The sequence below is a fragment of the Bos taurus genome, chromosome 1 (assembly GCF_002263795.3).
Source record: "Bos taurus isolate L1 Dominette 01449 registration number 42190680 breed Hereford chromosome 1, ARS-UCD2.0, whole genome shotgun sequence".
NCBI classification, from domain to species: Eukaryota; Metazoa; Chordata; class Mammalia; order Artiodactyla; family Bovidae; genus Bos; species Bos taurus.
In genome coordinates this window covers 52,979,656-53,001,407 of record NC_037328.1, presented here as the reverse complement: position 1 = coordinate 53,001,407, position 21,752 = coordinate 52,979,656, and the positions used below count along the sequence as shown (strand labels likewise).

Genomic DNA, 21,752 nt, shown 5'->3' with positions numbered 1-21,752 from the left:
AGTGAAGTACTGAACTTTGTGTAAGACAGTGGTGTTTTCCAAGAGAATACTTACTTTCTTAATTTGAAATGATATTGAACTTTATTATCCAACAGATAGAAATATTACTAAAGTCAGTAACATTGATCTTGTACAAATCAATGAATTGACAGGACATTCTAGCGATTTCAGCTAAGGCAGATAGAAGATGAGGCAGAAAGAGAAAGCTTTTCTCTTTAGAAAGTGGTCTCCACGCTGCCTCTAATCTATATTATACTGGATAAAAAGAACCCCATTAGTCAAAGATGGTATGTAGGACAGAATCTGGGTGGCCACGGCAAAGACACATATGAAACAGAAAGCATTAACGTAAACGTACTTTTACATATCTCTGGTTGGTATCTCAATATCTGGTTGATTGGGAATTCTTAGTCTGAACTCTTAAACAGCTGATAAGGAGTGATGTACAATTTATAAAATACAAGGTTCCAAGATCATTAAAGGAAGAGCAAGCCTCTACTACTCAAAATTTAAAAGTAACCCTCTGAAGGGACATTTAGCAGGCTTTACAGAGAAAAATTCTGAAGAGATGATAAACAGCTGCCCCTTTTAGCTACATCTGATTCTTCAACAGAGAGGAATGCAATAGAGGGCATTATCACAGAGACCTGATGGAAAGGAATTTCAGAGAAAAGCAAGCCTCCAAGGGTAAACTCTATCGCAAAAGAAACACATACATTTTTTTTAAAATCATGGAGTAAAAGAGACCCTAAAATATTTACTGGGAACTTTGCTTTGGGCCAAATTTGAGGTATTTTGAATGCTTTAACACAACTGAATACAAATGAAAGGTGTACATATGTGAGAAAGAGAGTGTGTTGTTAGGAGAACCTAAAGTTAAACAAAGCAAGAATAGCAGGAGTTTTAGGATGACATATGTTTATAGCTCCAGTTAAGTGGAATGAACTTGGACCCTAGTTTTCTATCCTAGGAAAGTCAGGTCATAGTCCTAGGGAGTGTATACCCAAGGGCCAGTCTCACCTGGGAGAAGTCTGAGAAGGACTGGAATTTTCCTGAGCAGGCAATTTGGTCTTCCTAGGGCTTAAACTAAATCAAGGAGTGACTGGGCAGTTTGGTAGCCCCTGAACTGCTGCTGGGGAAATCTCTACATGTCTGGAGTTGGAAGTCAGTTACAGATATTCATTTAAAGCATCCAAGAGGAGGCTGTAATGTAAAGTTTAGAACAAAATTTCCACTCCTGCAAGTGTCTGGGCATTTCTCATTGACCCAGACACCTATGATTTCCTTACTATACAATGTATACTTAGTTACTGACCACAGCAGGGAGCGGCTGCCCAGGATCCCCAGTTACTGATCAAAATATTCATACAACGTTGGTCTTGTCTACGTGTCTGGAAGAAAACTAAATCCAGGAATTGGTGCCTTCTCCAGCACAAACCAGCTGATAGAGCACGCTGAGGTGGGAAATGGGCGGTGGGTGGGTTGGGGGGGGTGGGTTGCGGGGGACAGACTGAAACTGGGCAGAACTTTCCTCCAAGGAACCTAATTTACTTAAGTTCAGGATTCTCAGTTTTATGAGAGTATATTAAAATATCATGTTACAATGTGATTAGGAAATTATTCGTCTTATCTATATTCTGAAATAATAATGATCAATATTTATGGAACATGTTCTACACACCAGGCATGTTGCTAAGCACTTTAAATACAGTTTGCTTCTTCATAGCAAACCTCAGAGGTCCTGTCTACCTCACTTTAAAAACTAAGAAACTAAGCCTCAGAGAAAAATATACAATTGCTTAATGGTGGAACTGGTATTCATGTCAAGGATTATTTGCCCCTAGAGATTATGATCCTAACCACCACAACTTATTATAACTTTTCATGAAAATTTGCTTATATAAAAAAAAAGAAAATTTGCTTATAAATCTGGGAGATGACACCAGTTTACTGTTTAGACAGAAGGATTTCCTCCACAGTTTGGGGAAATGTGGAAAATCCAGTTTTCCTTCTTAGGTAGCAGCAACACAAAAACATAAATTATCTTTTAGTATTTTTTTTTCTAATGTCCCAAGTCCCAAACAACATAAATCTAATGAGAATTAAATCTTAATTTGTTAAGTTCTTTCTTAGGTATTAAAAAGGAGCTTTACTTAATGACTCCCTTGAGACAGTGTAAATAAGTAGCCAACTTCAGCTTCTTATTTTAGAATTCAAAAGTCACTTGATTCTGCTAGATAAACCACATTTCTTTTTCTTCCCCCACACAGGGAGAAAAGATGTATCCTTGGGTCAGCTAACAAGCTTCTGTAGTGTAACCAGAGGAATAATCAGAGGTGAGAATACACTCTCAGACACGAATTTCCCTAAATACTTTTCAGAACAAACATTTCTCATCGCTCTTTCACAACTTTATCAGAAGATTATGATGTCTGTCCTTTGTGTTTTACCATTTTTGCTAAATTATTTGAAATATTTCAGCATGATCCTCCAAGAAAACCATTTAGTAAGCACATTTTTTGCAACTGTAGATATCTGCCCTAAATCAATCTACAATTCACAGTTACAAAAAACAGTCACAATTTTTTATTAACAGAAAAATAATTTTTGTGTCATTCTTGCCCTATTTTAAGTTTTAGGCTTAGGAAAAAAATCTTACCTTACTTAGAAGTGTAGGCCTCCCAGAAGTCCATATCACTAAGCAGTTCATAAGAATACAGGTTGAATTCAGGTGTGAGAGGTTGTACTGATGAATACAGTCTGAGTCAGAAAGCGAAGTCTAAAGGTGTATTTGATTACTTGCCTATGATAGTTCAAGGAAACCAATAATGTAATGCAAGACTCCTGACCCTACGCAGATCAGGGTCAATACAGATGTTTAAAGTCCAGAAATCAGGACGCCCAGTTACAGATAGTATAATGGAGCAGCTGGCCCCTTTGGGAGCATGCTTTGCATGCCATCCTTCACCATCAGCAAGACCCAGGCAACCTCCCTGGGGTGGGACTGCTCTCTGGTCTCCAGGTGCAGAGCAAGCCTATCTAGTTGGCTAGATTACTACAATCACCTGCTGCTGATTGCAGCGAGTGCTGATGGTGCCATGCAAAAGAGCCATAACCTTGCACAGAGTCACAGCACATCTGCACCTACAATTCTCATTGCAGTTCTGACTGGGAGCATACTCAAGATGAACACACTCAGCTTCAGAGAATAGCTTTCTTTGTAAAGACTCCCCTGAACTCTGTGGGGAGACCTTAGCAGTGCGTGCCTCTGATTTATGCTATTGCTATTATAATTATTGGGTGTTTACTTTTCTCTCTCACACATACACTCACGCATGTGGAAGACACTAGGCATCATGCTTTACTCACTCCTGTAACCCCAACTAGCAATGTGCCTACTACATACTAGCACATAGTAGGTGGTCAGTATTTGCTTGTTACTTCACCAGGACATTAGACTCTTTGAAAGGACTTCAGCAGGACTCTCTTGTCTGATCAAAAGGCACACCAAGTCCTTGATCCTGTGGCCCTGGCTGACTATCTAGCCTCTGTGCATTACTGCCCACATCCACTTAGCCGCCTGCCAATAGAGACACTTGGAGGAGAAGGCAAGGTACATTGCGGGAGGGAGAACTCTTCCCACTTCCTCTCCCTCCTTCTTCTACTCAGCTCTCACCAGTGGTGAGTCTTTTACTACTCCCTGAAAGCTGAATTGGAGGTTGCTGTTCCCCTCCCAGGATCCCCAAAGTCACCCATGCCAACTTAAATCACTATTTAATAAGATTCATTATGAAATAAGATCAAACAAGGGCTTCCTTTAAAGACACAGGCAATCCCAGCTTTCACCTCTGAGTCCCCAGGGCCACACAGTTCCTTATACATCACAGCCACTCTAATATTAGTTTAAGGAAATAGCTAAGATCCTAAAGCCCACACATGGGGAGAACAGACTTTCACAGAATCTCAAAATAGAAGAATCAGATAGTCTTTGAACATTTTTGAAGTCTTAAGATGAAATACCATATAGGTATTTATTATGCAGAGACTGTTAAAGCTGAAGTAAAAATAGAATTACGGTTTTTAAGAATATCAATAGATGAGAGATGAGGGTTGCTCTGAGGTTAATGTCACAGAGAAAGTTACCTCAACTCAACATTTATACTATAACTAAAGACTAGATCAACAGCTGTAGGTTATGCACCTTTCCCTTGAGATGGATTTGTCACTGCCTCTCCAGGAAGGGGTACATGAAAGGAAGCAGGATGAGCCATTAGGAACTAGATTAGGGAAGCCCACAGGGTCACTGCTTGCAGAGGTTCTATTGTTAAACTCTGACAGCTGTTACCAATCCAAGTATGTATCAGTTTGGATTCTCCTCTGCCAAGTTCCTACATAATGTCTTCAAGTTGCTGGGAGGAGAAATGGCATATGGAATATTGTTAACATTGATCGTATCTATCATGCATATGCACCTACTCTAAGGCTCAGAAGAGAATTTAAAGTAACACTGGCATTTAACACTTATTAAATTTGCAAAAGTTCTGAAGAAATAAAAGTATAACTGTTGTGTAACTTGAGGATGGGAGAGTAGTTACTGCTGAATCCTCAGAGATCAAATACGGCTGAAATTAATAATCCAACCAGAGTCTTTCAACTGTCAAAACACTGCAGAAGAAAGTGAATTTGAGCTCTAACGTGGAGGAGTAGACAGACATGACTAAAATTTAGACAATCTTAAATTGGTCTGAAAGGCAGACTAAGCATTATATATTAGGCATTTGCTAAATCAGTTCTATCAATTTTTATTTCTAACAAGAAACAATCTCCTAGTACTAGCTAGTAGAAAATTTGATCTGTTAAATTCACACCCTTGTTTTCCTAGATGCTAAACGTGATGTCTGTCATCGTTTGTGCATTTCTTCCTGTCCTGGCCCATGGCTGCTACAGAATTGTCACATCGGATGCTGGGGCTTCTCATTCTTCAAGATTCTATCTGTGACCTCCTCTTTGTTCTCTGTTTTCCTTGTATTTTCACACATCTCATGTATAGAACAGCCTCAACAATTTTCAGTTTTATAGTGTGTTATCATTTAAAATTGCTTCCATGTGCAATTCTGTGCATCTATTCTTCCATTCTGTGTGTCTATCTTGTTCATCCCAGGGATTCTGTTTCCTAGAGAGTCATAAAGGAGAGAAAATTAACACCCTTCAATGTTCATTTGCAGCCTGGAGGGGTCAAGGTTTTCCTTTCTTCAGGGTCTCTTGTTGACAATTTTGAAAGTTTTCTACATGGTTCCTTAAAACATGCCTCCCCCACCAGGACAAAGCCCCAGCTACCCACGGGAATTGTTAACTCAAGAACACCCTTGGGTTCACCCTCCCTCTTTCCTTCCTTCTTTCACTCTTCTCAGGGCCCTCCACCATTTGGGTTCCCTTCCTCAGTTCAACTACTTGCATGAAAGACTTAGCTCAGGCTCTGCTTCTTGGAGAAACCCAATTACTTAAGGCTATGAAAACATTCTTTTGATTTTCTGGTTCATTCTTATTACCCTATCAATCACCAGAGCTAAAACTCAATACTCTTTTTCCACTTACAATCACAAAGAACAGCCTCAAGACTTAATATTTGAATATCAAGTATAACTTCCATAAATTCTATTCAGCCTTGCACACATTAGGTGGTTAATAAGGGAAAATTGTGGTTACTTTTAAGGCAGTGATCACTTAAGAAGAATGATGTATATGTAAATAAGAAAAGAAATACATAAATTGCCCTTTTGCAGATGACTTAAAATAGCTAGAAGTAGCTATAACTACCCAGTGACATTTCTAGGATCAGTTCAGAGAGTTCTACATCTATAAACCTTCCTGGCTGTTTTCTTTTCATCCTATGTTTTCTAATAAAAAGTAAAAACTTAATTCTTACGGCTTCTTATTTTATGTATATATTGATGGTTTACAGTCTTACAGAATGGAGAAAACACAATGATGTCCTTATAGCTTTGAGGTTTATAATAGCAATAATACCAATGTTTATCCACTGTAATTATCTATACATATATGTATTAATGGGGGTTGCTTTCACTAATTTTATAAAGATGGAACATGATCATCTTCTCTGTTTCTGGTTAAAAAATTAAGAAAATCTCTTGGACAAAGTACCATATTGTTATCAGCTTCACATATCAGCACAGTATTCAGAAAACCAACTGCTGAATGTGAAACTATTTTTGATTTGGAAAGGAAAAATCTAAGTATAAGTAGTAGTACCAAAAGGAACAGTTCTATGCAGCTTATGCAGACTATCAGATCAGTTAGCCACAATGCTTCTGATTTAAAAGCCAACAAAGATCATTTTATAATATTTGACAGACACCAGAAATCAAGCAACCTGAATGTAAACATTGCTGTGATTGCTTGTCACTAAAGATTGAGATGCTGTGTATTATGTTATAAATATGAAGCAAAGAAATCAAGACCCAGCTTATGAATCTCAGATATACTGGCTGACACATTCATCAATGTGGAAAACCTGGATTTTTTCCAGGGTTTCCAAAAGTACACACAAGAGTCAATACAGAGTGGCTGAGGAATCTATTTCTCTCAAAGTCTAAAGCAGATATACCTATAAATAGGCCTCAGTTACTTCCATGAACACCAGAATTATCCACATAATTAATAATAATACAATTTTTAAAGAACATTTAAAGTGTAGTTTGCTTGAACATAAAAATAACAGGTCATGTCAGTGGAAAAAATAATAAAGTGAAATCAGTTTTCATGACTGCTTTTAATTCCTGAGGAAAAATATGTATTGTTTTTGTTGTTCAGTTGCCCAGTCACGTCTGACTCTTTGAGACCCCATGGATATAAGCATGCTGGGCCTCCCTAACCCTCACTACCTCCAGAAGTTTGCCCAAGTTCATGTCCATTGCATTGGTGATGCACAATTTTAAAAAATTATTGAAGCTCTAAGTAATTCACTCCTTAGTCAAAAAATAGAATATCTTTGTTTCAATAAGCCCATCTTTTCACTTTGTATTCCACTAGAACATAGCTTTCCATAGATACACTGTCATGTATTTCCCTATTCTCCAATATTATAATCAAAATTAGATTCATATTTACATGACTGTCTTGGTAAAAACAAAATTATGAAAGTGCTCTGATCAATTTTGCTTAAAATCTTATACTATGTTGACTTGGCAACAATCAGTTGGAGTGCACAGAAAAGAGCCAGATGTTCACAGAACAACAATGACTGAGGAACAGTAGACATTACAAACAGCCACCACCAGTGGTCACCTTGTAATGGTGCAAATGGTCAACAAGTTTCAACAGGTTCCACAGCAGAAAAATCTCTCTGGAGCTCATGGTAAGACTAAGGCATCAAATACTGGGAGACAGGATGGACTTTATTGGATATGCATTATGAAGTCGTCACTCTGTAGGAAATTATATACTTGCTCTGGAAATGGGGCAATTACGTGAAATGTTAATGAATACTTTCAGACAAAAGAAGTGTCAAAATAGCAAAGTGGGATTGGATTTTATGAGGAGGTTAATTTCCAAAGTCAGCATATAAAGCAAAACACTTGCAAAGTCAAAATTACCTCTGAAAGTCCTTACAAAAATCCCTTACCACATAAGAAACAGACAGAAGTATCCCAAGTTTAACAGAAGAGTTTGTCTTTTAGAGTTTTATTATTTAAGCATGGCTACAGACTACTATTTCTTTAGTTCAAAATACTATTTTTCATTTGAGGACCCAATGTAATTGACAGGCATTTCAGGTCTATGTGGTACTAAAAATACCTGCAATATATGCCTGAAGTGAAGTCAAGTGAAGGTTGCTCAGTCATGTCCAACTCTTTGTGACTTCATGGAATGTAGCCTGCCAGGCTCCTTTGTCCATGGGGTTATCCAAGCAGGTATAGTGGAGTGGGCAGCCAGTCCCTTTTCCAGGGGATATTCCCAACACACGGATTGAACCCAGGTCTCCCGCATTGCAGGTGGATTCTTTATTAACTGAGCCACCAGAGATATTCTTAATCACTATGAAATCGCTGCACTCAAAACTACACATATGACTTATAGAAAGTCACAGAACACTGTGTGGTATCAATTACCTTTAAGATTTGGTGAGGTAGTTTCACTTATATATGAAAGCAACAGAACTTGAAGTCACTCCCAACTCTAAGATATGGGTCTATGAAATGCCTTTTCTATAAGAAAGCAGTCAGTAAGTATTGATCCACAATTAAGAAAATCAGAAAACCCCAGTGCAAAATGCTACCTCTGACCTGTCACCACTAAGCCTCTAGGTCAGCACCCATGTCAATCACCTAAGTCTGAATTCATAGTTTAGATTTTTGACTCAGTGTCAGAACTGATGGTCCTCTGACACAGGACTGTGTCAAAGGTTGGGTCAGATTTTTGGTATAAGCTTTAGCAACAGACCTACGTTTGAACCACAGAGCCACTTTTGTGTTTTGTTTTTCACTTTTTGAGATAATTATAGGTTAATGTACAGTTGTTAAGAAATAAGACAAAGAGATCCTAGGTACCCTTTACCCAGTTTCCCTGAAAGATAACATCTTGCAAAACTAGTATAATATTAGAATGAATGTGTTAGTTTCCTAGGACTGCCATAACAAACTACCACAGTTTAGGTGGTTTAAACAACTGAAAGCTATTTTGTCACTGTTCTGGAGGCTTGAAGTCTGAAAACAAGTTGTCAGCAAGGCTAGTTCCTTCTGAGGTCAAGAGACCTCAGAAGCTAAAGTTCAGGTGAGCTGAACACCTCAAGGTCTTTGCTGTCAAGGTTGGTTTCTCCTGGCGTGTAGATGGCTGTCTCCCTGCTGGGTCTTTATGTCTCCCCTCTGTATGTGTCTTAGGATTTCTTCTTAAAAGGAAATGACTCATATTAGATTAGGACTCTTCCTAATGACCTCATTTCAATGTAGGAACCTCTTTAAAGACTGAATCTCCAAATATTATTACATTCTGAGATCTTGGTAGTTAGGATTTCAACTATGAATTTTGGTGGGGGAGGTGTTAAATTCAGTCTGTAACAACTAGGGTATTGATATTCATACAGTTAAGATACAGAACATGTCCATCACCACAAGATTAGCTCATATTGACCTTTTTAGGCACATTTATCTTCCTCCTCTCACCCTACTCGAAGGCAATGGCACCCCACTCCAGTACTCTTGCCTGGAAAATCCCATGGACAGAGGAGCCTGGTAGGCTGCAGTCCTTAGTGTTACTAAGAGTCAGGGATGACTGAGAGACTTCATTTTCACTTTTCACTTTCATGCATTGGAGAAGGAAATGGCAACCCACTCCAGTATTCTTGCCTAGAGAATCCCAGGGACAGAGGAGCCTAGTGGGCTGCCGTCTATGGGGTCGCACAGAGTCGGACACGACAGAAGTGACTTAGCAGTCTCACCCTACTTAACCCATTAACCCCTGGAATTTATTCATCTTTTCTCCACTCTATAATTTTGTCATTGTGACGATGTCTTATAAATGGTACAGATAGTGTATTACTTTTAGGGATTGTCTTTTTAAACCTAGCAGAATTCTCTGGTGATTCATCCAGGCTGTTGCATGTGTTACTAATGCATTCCTTTTCCAAGGCTAAGTAGTATTCTATAGTGTGAGTACTACAGTTTAACCACTCACTAGTTGAAGGACATGAGGGCTGACTTCAGTTTTTGGCTGTTACCAGTAAATCTGCCATAAGTATCTATGAACAGGTTCTGAGTGAGCACAGTGTTCATTTGCAGGGATAAATACCAGGAGTGCAATTGCTGGAATATTTTGTTTTTTTAAGAAACTGCTTATTTCCCAGAATAGCTGTACCATTTATATTCCCTCCAGCAGTATGAGTAATTCACTAGCAATATGAGTGATCCAATTTCTCTAAATCTTCACCAGCATTTGGTGTCACTATTTTTTAATCAGCATGTGGTGCTGTCACCATTTAGCTATTCTGATAGGTAGGCAGTACTTCATTCTGAGTTTAATTTGCATTTCCCTGTTACCTAACAATGTTAATATCTTTTCACATGCTAACTTATATATTCCAGTGAAATGTCTGTTTATGTTTTTCCTCATTTTCTAATGATTTGCTTATTTATTGTTGAGTTTTAAGCACATTTTATATATTCTAAATACTAGTCCTTTGTCAGACACATGGTTTAAAAATATTTTCTGTCTGTAGCTTGTCTTTTCATCCTTCTAACAGAGACTTTTGCAGAGCAACAGTTTTTAGTTTGAGACTTTAGATCTTACTCTTACACTGTATTTTAATTGATTTTTTCTGATACAGATTCAGTGGGGAAAGGTAGGGATGTCATTCCTGTACTGTCCGGGGAGTGTGTAATTTCCTCGGTTCTGTCTCGCCGTGGAAAAATTTGAAGTGGTAGACCAGTGTTGCAGCTCGTTTACAGCTCAGTTTTATTTGACAAACAAAGGAAAATATATCCTCAAGGCATGAGGGCAGGTTGATCCAAAAAAAGAGAGGGGCTTCATTTTGGCTCCTCTTTTTATATATTTTTTTCTCCTCCCCCTGAGCCTGCCCTATGTAAATTGGGCTAGTCAGGAGGGCTGTTTGTTTCATCTGAGGTTCTCACTCCAGTCCTCAGACCTTCCTTTGTTCCATTTTGGAGGGCTTTTTCCTTTGTCTTTTAGCCAACACTATTTTGGATTCCTTTTTCCTATTCTAACTACCTAACCCTACTGCAGAGTGGGGTGGAACTCCAGGGTCCCACACAGTCTCTGTTGGCACTCAGGGGTGGGCAAAGTTCTCCTTTCTGCCTAGGGGGGACAAAAGTTCCAGTTTCCTATTCAGCCTTCTCTCCCACCACCTCCGCAGGGGGGTGTGGCACTTTCTTACAGCCTCTAGAAAATATAAGCCTCAGTTCTCCCACCACCATTTTTCTGTGATGTTTGGTATAAATTGAGAGGCTATTGTCTAAGTTTTCTGTCTTGCTAGGATTTCCCTTTCTGACTTGTTTAGTAGAGAGAACAGACTTTTGTTTTGGCCCTTTCATCTATGCCTGTTGGCATTTCCAGTTGCTAGAGTCTAGGATTCAAGGGCTTCCCTGGTGGCTCAGACAGCAAAGAATCTGCCTTCATGTGGGAGACCTGGGTTCGATTCCTGGGTCAGGAGGAAGGCTAAGAGAAAACCCAAGGAATTCTCTACACTGTAGCTCCTTGGGTCCTGGATGCCCTAGCCTGTTGTCCTTTCTCTTTCTACCTTTCAGAGCCTTATATTATTCTATATACAGTGTTCAGGGTTTTTATTGTACTTAGTGGAATAAAAAGAGACAGGTGCTTCCACTTAGTCTGCCTGGAAGCAGTGATAGGGAAGCCCTTCTCTGTCACTTTAGCTTCTGTGAGACCCGGGAAACACCCGCCTCATAGGGTGGTGCAGAAGACTAAACAAGACAATATATAAGGTGCGTGGCCCACTGTAGACAGTGAACTACTGAATTGTTTCTCTTTGAAATGAAACTATTTTACCAACCTTCTGACCTTTCGGGTGCATTTTACAAGACTTCCTCTGAATCTTCTAGTTCCAGGGATCAGTATCTGCCAGACCTTTACATCCTCTCAATACCAATAAGACTATTCCTGCCTTTCCTCCTTGGAGTTGGCTATTTCATATAGGGATGTGATTTCCTTAACAAAGCCCCTTGTCTATAGCAGACACTCAAACATCTACTCAAATGCAAGTTCCTCCTGTATCATTGTGAATTTTAGGAATGCCTTGGGGGAAATTCTCTCACAATAGGGCCATTTCCCCAGTAACAGAATGGGAATGACACCAGATATTTACCTCATAGGAACAGTGGCTCCACATGCCAACCTTCTCATCTGAATGATATCCACACCTTAAAAAAAAAAAAGGCACACTGCCAGAATAATGCAATAAAATCCTCCCATTATCACTGGTCTTTCCCTGACTCCCCCCCCCCCCGCCCCCGCCTCGCCGCCCCCCCGCCCAGTTCCACCATTGTTCCACAGCAGGGGGAAGTAAAATTATAGTGAAGACAGCAAAACGGAAGAGGAGACAGTTACCAGAAGAGTCAAAGACTCTTGTGTAAGGGAGTTACATACAGACACCACAAGGGAGGATTCAGGCTTCCCTCCCAGCAGTCAGAAACCAGAATTTCCTTCACTGTAGAACAGCAATACAGGGACATAGATAGTGTAATGTACAGATACAGAGTCCTATTTCTCCTGAACTAAATTCTTGGATGAGAGCTATGCATAATCAAATGTAACTACAACATTCCAAAAGCACATTATTGAGTGAAGAACACTTTTAAAATAATTTTGCAACTCTAAAACAATGGACTATGCAATGAGAGTTTCTTTTGGTTATTAAATAGTTATTTAGAGCTGGAGACAATAACCCTGAGGTTCCAGATTCCCGACAAGTTAAAGTCATCTGAAGGTGAAGATGATCTAATGTGTTTTGAGAAACCTCAGGTATGTCAATTTGGTTGCCCCTCCAGTGGTCTGTTTAAAACATTTACACTTTCTTAAAAACAATAAATGAATCCATCTAACTTTTTACAGGCTCATTTTAAAAGATTTTTCTGGAAGATGTAAATTCAGAATCTCCAACCTACTTTGAAGGAGAGTTGAAGGATAAAAATTCCTTAGAAGGAGCCTATTTTATTTGAAGATCAGATGTGTGTATATTTCTGTGGAATGGATTTTGTCTCTGCATGTTACACAAGGAACTCCCATTCCCAGAAACATAGATTTATCATCTCCATATGAGTCAGATATGTCCTCATATTTTTTCTCCTATTCATCTGTAGATGTCAAGTTTACCCAACCTTGGATTGTATTTCTTCAATTACCAGTGGATGTGAAGAATGTTTCAAATGACAAGGAAACTGTTTACTTACCTATATACTTTTTTAAAAGGCTTGAAGACAAGTATCATATTTCTTCACGCTGTCATCCTAGCAACTAGGGTCCTCATTACCTGGAAAGTAATAAGCACTTATTGAATGAAAGGACTGTGAAAGGAGAAGAAAAACAAAAGGAGTTAACTCAAGCATTTATTTTTAAAACTTATGATGAGTGCTCAAGTTGAGTGTTCTAGGGGGACAAGACACTTAAAAGATTTTTATAGGCTATATTAAGGAAGGTCAATTTCATTATGAAAGTTCTTGAAGGGTATGAGAAAACTGAGGTTGTGTTATTAATAATCACAGAAGAAAATGCAAGGACATCAAGATTGGTTTAGCAGCCGTTGAGGGGACAATTTGGTTTAGTAAGAACTGGAGAGGAAATTGAGGCTAAGGTTTTTCAGAGTTCAGTGAAATTTTTTTAGTCTTTTAGAATCTAGCACAGGAAAAATAATGTAACTGGGTACCTCAGAAATACATATTTCTACTTTTCAATGGATTGAATGTTGCCTTACAATAAGAGCATTCAAAATAGCCTGTGGGGATAGAAAGGAGAAGATGACAGAAGATCAATAGAAACATGAAGGTTCTAGAAGTACAACAGGTAAACCAGAAAGCAATAAGTTTTGTTAACAGCAGTTTGTGTTAGATAACAAAGGAAAGCAGCAAGTTGGCTTTAATAAAGGAAATATTTGGGGACAAACAGGTTATTTTCCCTGAACTAGTTAACTTTTTTCCTTCTCCTTCACTGGGAGCTTTCCTCCTAGGAGTACCTTTGGGCAAGTTAGATTTTTATTGAATGTTGATTTTATTTAAAGGATCTAATTACGAAAATATGCAATTTGAATAAGAAATATTTGGGGGGAAGTTGGAATTAAATAAAGTGTATAATAAAGAGCTATCAATATTTGCAGTTTGAGAAGTATGGTAGATTAAATATCCCAAACAACCATTCACAACCTAATCTAAGAATTTATGTAAATATTTTAAAAATCTTCTATAAAATGTCAATAGACAAAATTATGGAACATAAGAAAAAATTACCTCAAATTACTTAAAACCAGGAATGTTGAACAAATAGGCACCGAATCCATTTCTTGATCTGTCAGTTTCTGAGGAACCCTAGAGGGTCTCAAGGAGATTCTTTGTGAGTCAAAATGAGGAAGAACTAAGTCCTATGTCCCATCTAGTTAGGGAATCTAATAGAACAAGTGTTAGTCACTCAGTCATGCCCAACTCTTTGAGATCCCATGGACTGCAGTCCACCAGGCTCCTCTGTCCATGGGATTCTCCAGGCAAGAATACTGGAGTGGGTAGCCATTCCCTTCTCTAGGGGGTCTTCCTGATCTAGGGATCAAACCTGGGTCCCCTGCACTGTGGGCAGATTCTTTACTTTCTGAGCCACCAGGAAAGCCCTAGTATTCTAACAAAATATCTTAATACTCTAATAGAATATCCTGCATAAAATTTTGACTCCTTCAGAATATAAGGTAAAAAAAGAACATTGCCCTAAAAGATGACATCAAGAAAACATGCCTTTCAAACATGGTGCTAGGTGAAGGGAAAATAAAAACAAATGTCTCCCAGAGAACACACAAACATCAACTTGTTGTCAAGTTCACTGTCAACACTCAAGCTACCTGTGTAGTCCAAGGAAACCCGAAGCACAGAACTAATTTGCAGTTGTACTGGATTAGTTGTACCTCCAGGATACTAAGATAAGAAAATATCAATCCTCTATAGGAACTTAACAATCACCCAGAACTCTTAAGAATTCCCACAGATAAAACTCCAAGAAAACTGAGCACCTCCTTACACATACCAAAAGACAAATCACAAAGTAATAATGAAAATGTATTATGAGTAAGAACTGTCAGACCCATAAACATTTCAAATATCAGAATTATCAATGAGAACAAAAAGCAAATATATTTAAAGAAATGAGATCTTTGAGAATGAGCTAGGAACAAGAGATTTCAAAGAATAAGAACTAAGAGATTTAAAACACAATCAAACAGAATATGTATAAAGGAATATAGTGCATAAAATATAAAGTTCAGAGTATGAATTAAAAAGCTAATTTTATTTGCTCTGTCTACACTGGAAGTATAATTTGAAAAAAAAAACCCAAAATGCATCTTAGAAGGACTGATACATAAATATAAGGGAGACAGCAAGAGACATGGAGAACAGAATGAATAGAATAGAATAGAATGTCTATCTGGAGTTCCAGAAGGACATGAGAACCTGAGGAAGAGATGGATAATGGCTGATAATTTTTATAAGTATTAAAATATCAAGATTTCCTAAAAGTCTGAAGCAGAAAAAAATAAAACCATACATTGACACATCATAAATATTAAAGAAAGGTAGATTTTGAAGTTAGTCAGAGAGAAGTTGAAAGACAGCCTATAAAATAAAGGCAACAGAACAATGGTTGAACTCTTAAAAGACTATCATGGAAAGTAGAAGATGGAGAAATAATATACGTAAGATAACATCATTCCATACCTAAAGACATTCTGAAGAAAAAAGATATTAAATTATTCTGTTTTTTTACAACCAGAATAAATTCACTAAGTAAATTCTAATGAATGTGATTCAAAAAGAAGGGAAATGATCACAGACGTGAAATGTAAAAAGTAATGTCTAGCCTCTAGCCCACATCTAATTTGGCAACATAAAAGTACAAAAGCACATTGCTCAGATCTCCCTTTCAGGGAGAACCTATAACAAGGAATACAAGCCACTGACAATCTCTAGCTGTAGCATCTTCAGGATCTACTGTTGTGTTTGGGCCAAAGACAATCCTCCCCAGACAGCTCCCAGCCAATGACAGAAAAACAGCAGTACTGGAATGTGATTACTTCTGGCCAATGCCAGCATTCTGTGATGCTGTCTTTGCTCTGTAGCTCTCTGTCAAACTCAAGATACCTCAGCCTCACACTTTTCCTATCTAATCTGTCCTTCATTCCCTGACCTATTTCATAAATGTCAGATCTGCATCATAGTCAGAAGGCTTTCCCTATTCCTGCTTACTTTCCTCTTTATATTTCACAGGCATTACCAGCAAAAATAAACAAACAACAAAAAAACTTCATCAGGTCAGGGCTAAGAGTAGGAAAGGCAGTATTAGGGTTTGGCTCATTCATAGCAATGGGGTTCATGGGCAAAAATAGGAGAGAGGTGGTGGTGCTTAAATACCATAAACCAGAGACCCCCAAATTACCTTAACAACCAGCAAATTTAGAAGGCGGCTAAGTGGCTTATCCCACAGGGGATTGCAGTGTCTAGAGACAAAACAGACCAGCAGTTAGTAAGGATGCTGCTACCACATACAAACAAAATAAGGTAAGAATGGAAAAGCAGAAAGCTGAATGCAGTCATCTCTTTTAAAAGTCACATTCTTCTGTGTAGTTCCCAAACTCAATCAGGTTTTCCCGGAACTTACTGACTGAAGAGGTGGTTGAGTCCTCAGGATGAAGGACTTCTCAAACCATAGTAGATATGTACTGTAAAGATTCCACTAGTTATTTTCCAAAGAAAATTATGGCCATTTACTTGAACACAGGGGAAAGGAGAATACCCAGATATCCCAAGACTTTGGGGCATCAGGTTTTTATGAACACTGATAATAAGAGAACACAGTCAAGGTTCCTCTGTTAGAGGGGGACATGCAAATTCCAGGTAAGAAATGGATTACACTGACTTACTGTACATTTACTTGGTTTGCAGAACCACACATCATCAGTTTCTTAGTCTTCAAACAGATAATTAGGATTGACATATTTGTCAGTTAGCATAACCCCCATAACGGGTCCTTGTCCTAGGGGCAGGAGCTATAAGAGGGGGGAAGCCTCTGAAATAATTTTACACTACATATACTAGTAAATATACAACAATATCATATTCCAAAAAGAATACAAGGGTGGTGGTCCCTATTCTATTTCTATTTAATTTGCCACTCTGATCCTAGAGAAATCAAGTGCATCCAAAGAGTGTCTACAGACCACGGCAAGCTCACCAACTAGTAGCCCCTGTCACAGCCATTGTGCTGAATGTGGTTTCATTGCTAGAGCAGATTAATAAGGCCTCAGGTACATGGCACACAACCAGAGACATAACATTTTTTTTTTTCTGATCCAACCAGGAATGAAAATAGAACACTTGCATTCATGTGAAACAGACAAAATTTCTCTATAATTTTGCCTAAAGGACAGCTAACAATGTCCTCACTTAATAAGGCCCTCTGTCCAAACACAGTCTAAGAGATCTGGACCATCAGCTAGGATTCACCTTACCAGTTAAAGCCACAAGATCAAATGCAATGGTAAAGCTATGGTTACAACCACAAGATCAAATGCAATGGTAAAGCTATGGTTACTCCAAGTCCCACTCAGGCAGAGAAGCCCATGGGAAGCCTGGAGAAGCCATCTCCTGAACAAGTGTGGACTATGACAGCAATGTATAGTTGCATTGAAAGTGAAACTCACACAGTCAAGTCCAATTCTTTGTGATCCCATGGACCATAGCCCAACAGGCTCCTGTGTCCATGGAGTTCTCCAGGCAAAAATACTGAAGTGGGTTACCATTCCCTTCTCCAAGGGATCTTCCTGACTCAGGGATAGAACCCAGGTCTCCTGTGTTGAGGACAGATTTTTCTTTACCATCTGAGCCACCAGGGAAGCCCAAAGTTCCATTAGCACCTCCTGTAAAGAGAAAACTTGCCACAAGGAGTACAGTTGGCTGACAACTTCCAAGGACTGTGCTTTTGAAATCTATCACAGCACTCAAATCTCCTCAGGCAGGCTGTGCTCAGGCACTCTGGTATAAGATCCTGGCCATTTTTCCTTAAAGGGCATTCTTTGCTCCAGAGCTCCCTGTTAGGTTGACCAAATGACTTTCTCTGACACTTACCTAGTTTGAAGTGCTTTGTTCTTAATTCTCCTTCTTTTACAAGTATCAGACCTAGATCACAGTCTAAACACTGTAGTTGACTACACCTGAAGATCCTGCACTTCTTGACATTTGCTTTCCCAGAGGTTCTGAACTAACAGTCAACTATAAATCTGATGATACTACATGCAGCACAGCCCCTACTGCTAACAGAAAACATCTAGCACTTTCTATTGATGCTGAAACAATTATGAAATATTGTTTTTTTTTTCCCTTCATTTTCATATCTACTGATTTAGCATCCTTAGTCCAGCAACATGATTAACCTTACCTAATGAAAGAGAACCACATGGTTCTTCTATACTTTGAAAAGCATCCATCGTAGAACAGATCTTTGGGATATGCCCATATCAGATTCACACTTTTTTGTTATTGATAAGTTTTATTTTAAAAGTGAAAGGTAATAATACCAGAATGGTATTGTTGGATAAGCAATTACTCTAGACTCTCTCATAGAACCCAATCCCTTAAAAGAAGCCAAATCAGCTCAAATAGTCGAACTTGTAGTCATACAAAGGGCATGTTAAATTGCCAATAAATATGATACACACACATTACTGATACGATTTTGGAAGTTCATTCCAAATAGTTCAGGACTTTGAAATGCTATGGAAACCCTAAGATTTTCTACCTGAGAAAGTTGCTATCATCAAGATAGAAGCCTATAATAAAAAAGACAACCATAGTATACCACCATTCTTAATAGGTGGTGTTAACAAAAGTTCTAGTACAAATGCACTCTCTTACAGAACAGAAAGGAAAAAACTTATGCAGAAGTCCAAGGAGTCCACAATAGAAGCATAAAATTATACCTCAAAATCTGGGCAAAAATAGAAGTCATCACATTTTAAAAGTCATGAAAAATCTGTGAAATCAAGGAAAGATGTCTGGTGTCACCAGATAACTTGCAAAGAACCCTGCTAAAACCCTCCATGAAACAGTTAATTATAATTGAGACAAATTGCTTCTGATATTAAATATTAATGGGAAACCTTTCCTAGAAGAGAGGATATGCCCAGTTTATGCTCCAATCTGTAATTAACATAATGCTAAAAAAAAAATGACAAAGGTAATACAGACTGAAACTACAAATGACAGGATTGGTTGAACATCTCCAAACAAATTTTATAAAACGGTTTACCCCATAGGTGAATATGTAGTAGTAGTAATAGAATATTTATTTTCTGGATGGTCCAAGACACAGCAATTGCAGTGAGCATAATTTAAAAAGAGAGACTAAGTTTTCATAACTTCTACCTAGGTCAGCCTAACATTTATCCCCATCCACTGATAGGGAAAGACATTTTGGTGGGGAGCAATTATTCATAGTTTATGAAAGGCGTTGTCCTTAATTCAGAAAACTGCACTGCTCTTATTAATCCCAAACTCTCTGTCAAAGTGGAAATATTCTTAACATAACTAGAAAGTTACAACTACTGGAGACTTTAAAATGACATTCAACTGCAAGTCAACTGCTGATTCAAGATCCTCAGAGGAAGCAGGCAACTGAGTGAAGTAGATATTTCTGCCCCAAATCATCTGAATGAGATATCCAGAACCATTATTGGCCTGACTCTACACTGACCAAGAACTGGGCAAACAAAACTGAATACACTTGGGGACCAACCAGGACAGAACTGTTTCCATTAGCACCTACTACAGTCACCCTAGAAAAGGGCGCCAAGTTTCCTTACCTCCAATATTTAAGGTACTACAGAGGCAGTATTGAACTAGGCAAGGGGACTTGGGCTGGCTTGATATTAAAGACAGCAAAAGCCATCAAGAAGTTGATGTAAACACACACTCTTGACAGCCATAGACTAGACTTGGAGTTACTTTCCACCTTGGCCCTGGAGATTTCACGACTGCTGACCTGGTTTATACCACCAGGTAGCAGCCTGACTCATAAACCCTATACAACTCTGCCCTGACACATGCCTACCAGGTGCAAAAACCTCAGTAAGACCTTCAAAAGGAGAGATATAAAGACCAAAGGCATATGTCCTAGATTTTCTCAAGATCATAAGATACCTTTTCCTAGCCCCCAAGGTACACATGATAGTTGTAACTCCTTAGGCCAAAACATACAAAGCACTTGTTGTTGGGTTTGTTCAGTTGCTGTGTCTGACTCTTTGTGACTCTATGGACTACAGCACACCAGGCTCCTCTGTCTTCCACTGTCTCCCAGAGTTTGCTTAAATTCACGTCCATTGAGTTGGTGATGCCATCCAGCCATCTCATCTTCTGTCACCCCCTTGGCCCTCTCTAGCCTATCCAGACTTCTTTATCCTCTTCATCCATCTCTCATGCCCTGGGAGTCAGGATGGATCTGAGACTTAACGCCCAACAAATTCTAAACATGAAGCTGGTATCAGCTCCCTGAGGTCTTATGCAAGAGTCTGTTGCCCACCCCCACCCCCAGAGTAGAGGAGCATCATTCATTTTTCTACCTCCTCCAAATCGGTACTTCAAAACATTAGTGTCTAAAATTATTCAAGGATCCCTTGAAAGAACAAACACACAAAGCTGGAGCCTGAGTAGCCTCAACACAATACCTTGAAAAATTCTGACTATGCAAGCATATCAGAAAAGGACAGGTAAAACCAAGTTACCCATTTATTATTTCTACCTGTGTGAAAGGATCAGGCAAGAAGGTAAATCATATAGAAATATCCTTATCTGTAACAATTTGTAACAGGGGGAAACAGATATTCAATATCTTAATATTAGATACTGATGACTTAGATATTTATACTTACTGTTATTTGAACATTATATTGAACTTATATGCAGAATGTATCATGCAAAATGCCAGGCTAGGTGAAGCACAATCTGGAATCAAGATTGCCAGGAGAAATATCAACAACCTCAGATATGCAAATGACACCACCCCTATGGCAGAAAGTGAAGAGGAACTAAAGAGCCTCTTGATAAAAGTGAAAGAGGAGAGTGAAAAAGTTGTCTTAAAACTCAACATTCAAAAAAACTAAGATGATGGCATTTGGTCCCATAACTTCACCACAAATACATGGGAAAACAATGGGAACAGTGAGAGACTTTATTGTGTGTGTGTTGGGGGGGTACTCCAAAATCACTGCAGATGGTGACTGCAGCCATGAAATTAAAAGATGCTTGCTCCTTGGAAGAAAAGTTATGACCAACCTAGACAGCTTATTAAAAAGCAGAGACATTACTTTGCCAACAAAAGTCCATCTAGTCAAAGTTGTGATTTTTCCAGTAGTCATGTATAGATGTGAGAGTTGGACCATAAAAGGCTGAGTGCCCAAGTATTGATGATTAGAAATGTGGTGTTGGAGAAGACTCTTGAGAGGCCCTTGGACTGCAAGGGGATCCAACCAGTCCATCCTAAAGGAAATCGGTCCTGAATATTCATTGGAAGGTTGATGCTGAAAATGAAACTCCAATACTTTGGCCACCTAATGCTAAGGACTGATTCACTAGAAAAGACCCTGATGCTGGGAAAGACTGAAGGCAGGAGGAGAAGGGGACGACAGAGGATGAGATAGTTAGATGGCATCACCGACTCAATGAGCATGAGTTTGAGCAAGTTCTGGGAGTTGTTGATGGACAGGGAAGCCTGGTGTCCTATAGTCCATGGGGTAGCAAAGAGTCGGACCTGACTGACTGAACTGCACATTATGTTTGGTAACTGACTTAGAAATATGAACCTAAGGAGAAAATGAACCAATTAATTGTTCCCTCCTTCTAAATCAGTATCCAGAGGGAGACAGTCCATTAAGCAGCAGAACCTCAAAGTTACCTGTTACATTAGTCATTCATCTTAGAAGAATATCCAGATCATTATATAAGTATTTAGAAAAGGAAATATCACCT

General features: G+C 38.7%; 1 protein-coding gene across 5 annotated transcripts in view; it reads right to left on the bottom strand.

Moving 5' to 3' along the window:
* HHLA2 (HERV-H LTR-associating 2) overlaps window positions 1–18,075 on the bottom strand; it is a 135,895-nt gene extending 117,820 nt beyond the window's left edge. Inside the window, exons 1-5 of one of the 5 annotated variants that reach the window (XM_015471258.3) lie at window positions 16,171–18,075; window positions 13,986–14,063; window positions 12,936–13,015; window positions 11,852–11,906; window positions 2,660–5,173 (exon numbers count right to left, since the gene is read on the bottom strand). The gene's annotated coding sequence lies outside the window, so the exon portion shown is untranslated. Of the gene's footprint in view, window positions 1–2,659; window positions 5,174–11,851; window positions 11,907–12,935; window positions 13,016–13,985; window positions 14,878–16,170 lie in introns of those variants that run through there. The other 4 variants (XM_059887817.1, XM_059887807.1, XM_059887820.1 and 1 more) reach the window with 4 other exon arrangements.
* Between the last annotated feature and the right edge of the window lie 3,677 nt (window positions 18,076–21,752).